Source organism: Elephantulus edwardii, unplaced genomic scaffold, assembly GCF_000299155.1.
Source record: "Elephantulus edwardii isolate Elephantulus edwardi_28Jun2011 unplaced genomic scaffold, EleEdw1.0 scaffold00247, whole genome shotgun sequence".
Taxonomy (NCBI): Eukaryota; Metazoa; Chordata; class Mammalia; order Macroscelidea; family Macroscelididae; genus Elephantulus; species Elephantulus edwardii.
In genome coordinates, this window is record NW_006399997.1 from 152,349 (window position 1) to 158,487 (window position 6,139).

Consider the following 6,139-nt stretch of genomic DNA (forward strand, 5'->3'; position numbering starts at 1 on the left):
TTCTCCGATTTTAATGTTTAAATCATCCTAAATAAACCTTTTAATTGCATAAAACATATTTGTTTATTTAGTCACAAAAACAATATATGTCTAATATAGATACCGTACCAGACACCAGATTTAAGGTGCTTGGTTATAATAAAATGGTGGGGCTGGGTTTCAGTCTAGACTCTACATTAACTTCTGTTTTCCAACCACCAATCCTGCATGTAAACAACATGCTTTAAAGAAACCTCCTTGTTTCGCTTGAACAGTCTTAGAATAAGACTGCTGCTGTCAGGTGCCATTCAGTACACTATGACTCACAGCGATCCTATGATCAACAGATCTGAACTTTGCCCTATCCCGCCCATTCTCACACTCTCAGGCTCTAGCTTCTGGCATGCTTGAGCTCCTTGTTGCAGCCATAGTGTCACTTCACATCGTTGAGGGCTTTGTTTCTTTCTCTGACCTTCCTCCTTTCCTAGCATGCTCTCTTTTCCAAGGACTAGCCTCTCCTGACAACATGCCCAAAGTATGTGAGATGAAGTATGGGAAAGCATGAGAAGCATCCAAATGGGAAGGCACTGGCATACATATAAGGAATACCAATGAGTTCTAGGGGTTGTTGCCCAAAGGCAAAGACAGGTGGGAAAGCAGGAACTGCTGTTTTTAGGTGTCATCAAGTCAACTACAACTCATAATCAGCCTATGAACAATAGATCTGAATGGCCTCTTCTATTTCCAGCTTGAATTTCTGGCAGTACCCTGGCGATCTGTTGATATAGCCATTTTGGAATAATCTTCAGCAAGACTTTACTTGCCTATGATATTAATGATATTGTCCAATCATTTCTACATTCTGTTGGATCATCTTTTTGGACACTTGAAACAACTATGAATCTTTTCGAGTCAGTTGGCCAAGTGGCTATGCCTTATTGGCATAGGTTAGTGAGCAAGTCCAGGGTTGCATCTGTTTATTGAAACATGTCAGTTGATACTCCATTAATTCCAGGTGTCTTGTTTTTTCACCAATGCCTTCAGTCCAGTTTGGACTTCTTCCTTCATTACCATTATTTCTTGATCATATACTACTTGCTGAAATGGTTCCATATCAACCAATTTTTCTTTAATACAGTGACTCTGTATCCCATCTTCTTTTGATCTTCTTTTGCTGTTTCCTGCATTTCCCAAGATTTTGCCCATAGACACGTTCATTATTGCAATTTGAGGCTTGAATTTGTTCTTCAGTTCTTTCAGTTTTGAAAAATGTAAAGGATGTTCTTTCCTTTTGATTTTCTAACTCCAATTCTTTGCATATTCCTTTATAATATATTGCTTTCGCTTCTCAAGTTACCCTTGAAATCTTTTCTTCAATTCTCTTGCTTCAGCATTCTTTCTCTTTGTTTTGGTCTTTCTACATTCTACTGCAATTTCCAGAGTCTACACTGAGATCCACTTTGGTCTTTTGTTTTTCTTTTGTCATTGTAATTACCTTTTTCTTTCTTCATGGATGATGTCCTTGATGTTACTTCACAAGTCATCTGGTTTTCCATTAATAGTGTTCAACACATCAAATCCATTCTAGAGATGGTTTTAAAATTCAAGTAAGACAAACTACAATATTCTGATCGGAAGTTATAAGATCAGGTGGCAGGATGATTGAAGGCAGGCGTTACTGTGTTGGGTTAGAAACAAAAAGTAGTGATCTATTTGGATTGGTTGTTTTGAATAGAAAACTAAGAGTCTTGCAGGACAGCTACATGATAACTGATCTCAAATTCACTGCCATAAAATCAGTCCCTACTCGAACCCCTGGTAGGGTCACATCCTCAGAAATGCACTGTCATTGGATTCGCAGCACAACTTCCTTGGACTAAGCCACCAGAGATCGCAAGATAAATTCAACTCTGGTTGATGCCTTTGAGCTGTGGTGCTGGAGAAGAGTTTTGAGGGTACCATGAACTGCTAAGAAAACAAACAGATTCATCCTGGAGAGGGTTAAATTGGGCTGCTCCTTGGAAGCAAGGATTCTGAGGCTTCGTCTAACATACTTTGGTCATGTTGTAAGGAGAGACCAGTCCTTGGAGAGGGACATCATGCTTGGAAAGGTGGAGGGCAGGCACAGGAGGCGAAGAACCTCTATGAGGTGGATTAATTCAGTGACTGGGGTAATCAGGATGGATGTGTCAGAGGCAGAGCGACTGGCACTGGATAGAGCAGGGTTTAGGGCTGTTGTACACAGGGTCACTATGAGTCACAAGCAACTCGACGGCACATAACAACAACAATAACTGGTGGTGTAGCTTGTAGGGAGTTCTGTTGCAAACTCAAAGGTTCAAATGTGAGGATTTTTGTGGTTCAAATCCACCAGTGGCTCTGCAAGAGCGACGAGCAATCTTGTCCATGTGATTTACAGTTTGAGGAATCCATTAGAGGGCCAGCTATGAATCAGCTTCCACAAAGACAAAATAAGTTTGAGTTTGAGTACAAGATAAATTTCTTAAATCATTCCTAAGAGCAGTTGAGGGAACTTCTGAAAAAGATCTTGTGTCAAGAGTCTCCCTTAAGAACATTATAAAACATTTCTTTTGTCATGTACTTATGTCTGCCTAAGACCTTGACAGTTGCCTAGGAAATAATTTTTTATGTACTTAAGTTTTCTGGCATCAGAACTTTCACTCAGCTCAAAACAAAAGCCATTTTCTTAGTCATTGACCTTTAGCTCCGTACCAGGGTCACACAGAGTGTTAAAGAAGGTAGTATGAGTCAAGGTGAAGTGTAAGCCCAAGCTAAAAGCAGTCATTCCACTTTGATCAAGTGTCTTAATATCATTTTGTGGTTGTTGTTGTTGTTACTGTAATCTTATTTTATTGTGATTTTAACGGATGTTTTTATTCATTGTTGCGCATTTTATTCCCTCCTCCCTTTCTTCTCTCCAGTTCACTCTCCTTTTAAAAAAAATATTCATTCATTGTTGCATATTTTCCTTCCTCCTCCACTCTGCCCCCTCCCCCAGTCCACTTCGCAATGAATGTCTTATTACAGATAGCTATTAATCTTAAAGCACTTGTACATAACCTTTTGGGTGATAGAAGCAGGAACTTGTAACAAAATGAGATTGGGGCTATTTCTAACTCCCAAAAGCTCAAAACAACTCAAAAGAAACTCGAACTCATTGCCATCCAGCCTAAACTTACTCGCACCTAACTCATAGCAAGTTCCTAAGGCTATAAATCTCACAGGAGAAGAGACTGCTCAACTGTCTCCCAAGAAGCCTCTTGTGGATTCTAACCTCTTTGGTTTGGCAGCACAACTCGCTAAGGATCCTACCACCCGAACTCACTCCTAAATCAGTCACCCTAAATACATCCGCCACCTCTGTTCTGAAGTACTTATTCCAGCATGTAACTAAGGAAATGTTTGCTTCTGGGAGTAAGCTAAGGAAGAAGGCAGATAGAGCATTTCTCACAGGGCCTTTATGTAAAAGAATTATCTAAAATCTCCTATACATGTAGTCTGTAGGAAATGTGCTAAGAAGCTGTTTTAATAGAATGTGCTCAGAAAAGGAATCTCTTAGCATTCCCCAAGACCTTCTTCCTTCTGCACTTATCTCAGTTAACCAAACTGAAAACTCATACCTGATCTGTAAAATGAAAAGAAAGGGGGGGAAAAAGTTTTGCATTATCCCGCCTCTAACTTTCCTAATTTGAAAACTGCTGATAATAAAATTAGACTTTCAGTTCCTGATTTTACTGATTTACCTGATGTGCCCACAACTTTGTGGAGCTGATGGCTTTATTTGTGTAGACCAAGTATAGCCCTAGTGCAAAATGTTTTTACTTTTCAGTCAATCTCTACTTTAACAGTATTTGTTCTTTCACTTAGACATATCTTTCATTCGTCATATTCAACAATATCAGATTCGTGAGCTTGAGCGTGGTGTCACCTCCAGCAGCCGAAAGAACTTCAAGGAGCACTGAACTTCAGTGGCCACACTCAAACATTTCATCAGAACCTGTAGCTGACCCTCCAGAGAGCTTTTTGAGACTGTAAATCACACAGAAAGTATTTCCTCAACTTTGTCCTGTGGCGCCCCTGTGGATTTGAACCACTGGAAAGGCCCCATCATTGTGTTAACAGTGCAACCCGATTTAGACAATGCCAACAGAACTCCCTACAGGGCCAACACCAACCCCTTCAACCCTTTTACATCCACAGACTCCAAACACTGATTTGGAGCAAATAGCTTTCAAATCAAACTCTGACTTACATTGCACTGATGACCTTCAAATTTTATTGGAAAAAAGTAAAGAAACATAAACTTATTCTTAGCCTGTTGGCCTTCCCTTGAACTTTATTTTTTTAACTCATGCTTTGAGCATTTTAATGAATCTGTTGCAAAATTAAATTTGGTGAGGCTATTATCATGATCCTCCCAGATCTGAGAAGAGATTTGGGGAGACTCAAGATTCAACTCAAGACATTTGGATTTGCTTTTTCCTCATAATTGCACATTCAAGAGTCAGCATTGTCTTAACATTTCAATGCACATTGAGGATCAAGGGCACATTTAGGCTTAATAGTGTGTATAATTCATCATTTTAGTAGAATGGAAAATGCCTGTTCTAAGGATCAACAAGGCCACTTTGATCTCATTGGCTGAGCACAGAAAGTGCTTTGGCCCTTGCACCTGCCTATTTGTACAACACTGGCATGCCATTACCAAAATCAGCTTGGAGAATCTGTGACAGATATGGGATTCTTTTGGCCTCAAAAATTACCTTTTGTTCATAAATAATTAGAAATTAAAATCTCCTGAATTTGACAACTATGGGATATTTCTTTTTTATTAGTACACTGAAACCTCTAAGAGACAACAAGAGAGAACAATGGTTTCCTGCCAGACTATTACCTCCAAAATACTATTTTAAAGGACATGAAATATCAAGTTCCTGCTCTTTAATAAATTTAAGAATTTGCTTATTTGTGCTATCTGCTTCCAAGGAAAGGGTTATTTTGTCCATTAAAATAAGATCCTGGTCAAAAATAAAACTGACTGGCTTTGAAAAAACAACTAAAGTTTTTAACCTTTATATTTCTGATAACAGAACTCCAATAATATTTCTTGGTGAATTATGATCAAGTACACACAATTTTGAAACTCCTCGGAAATCCACAAAAGATTTGTTCCTATTTCAATAGTTTATTTAATGGATTATTAATTCCATGAGATATCAAATAAAATAGGAGTATCTGCTTTTTGTGTGTTAAAATTTTACATGTTCGGCTTTTGCCTAAGAATAATCATATACCATTATATAATTTTATTATTTCTTAATTACTTACCTGGTCAAAACTCTATTAAGGAAAATGGTTTTACCTAGAAAATTCACATTATTTACCTATAAACATTTTAATACTATGCAGATACTTATGTAATACTACATCTTCAGATTCTTATGATAGTTGTATCTAAAGTTCTCTTAAAATAAAGTTACTAGTTATATGTAGTGATATCCTTACATAAATTTTCTTTTTAACTGAAATTTTTCATTTATATTTTTGGTACTTATTTTCTACCAAGTCTTTCACTTTCAAACAGTATTATTATAAATACCCAGAGCCATTTTACACTTACCTGCAGGTAAGTTCTACTTTCCTGACTTACTCCAAAATCTCCACCAAAATATTTCACCACCTATCCCAACAAATACCACAACCTTCCCGGCAGAAATTGAAGAAAACTCAACACATTTATTAAAAAAGATCAAAGACTGCAGCCTTCAGGATGGATTGTGGCTCAACACCAAGGAGAGGGGGAATTCTTACTGCTAGACCAATAGGCAATATCATGATAGATGAAGAAAAGATTGCAGCGGGCAATGATTTAATTTTACTTGGATCCATAATCACCCACAAAAGCAGCAATCAAGAAACCAAAAGGCATGTTGTGTTGTTGTAGTTATGTGCTGTCAGGGTGACTATAACTCAAAAAAAAAAAAAACAAGTGAATAAATAAAACTGATGAATGCAAATAATAATGTTGTTGTTGTTGTTATGTGCTGTCAAGTCGCTTGCGACTCATAGCGACCCTATGTACAACAGCCCTAAACTCCGCTCTGTCCTGTGCCAATTGCACTGTCTCTGACACTCCCAT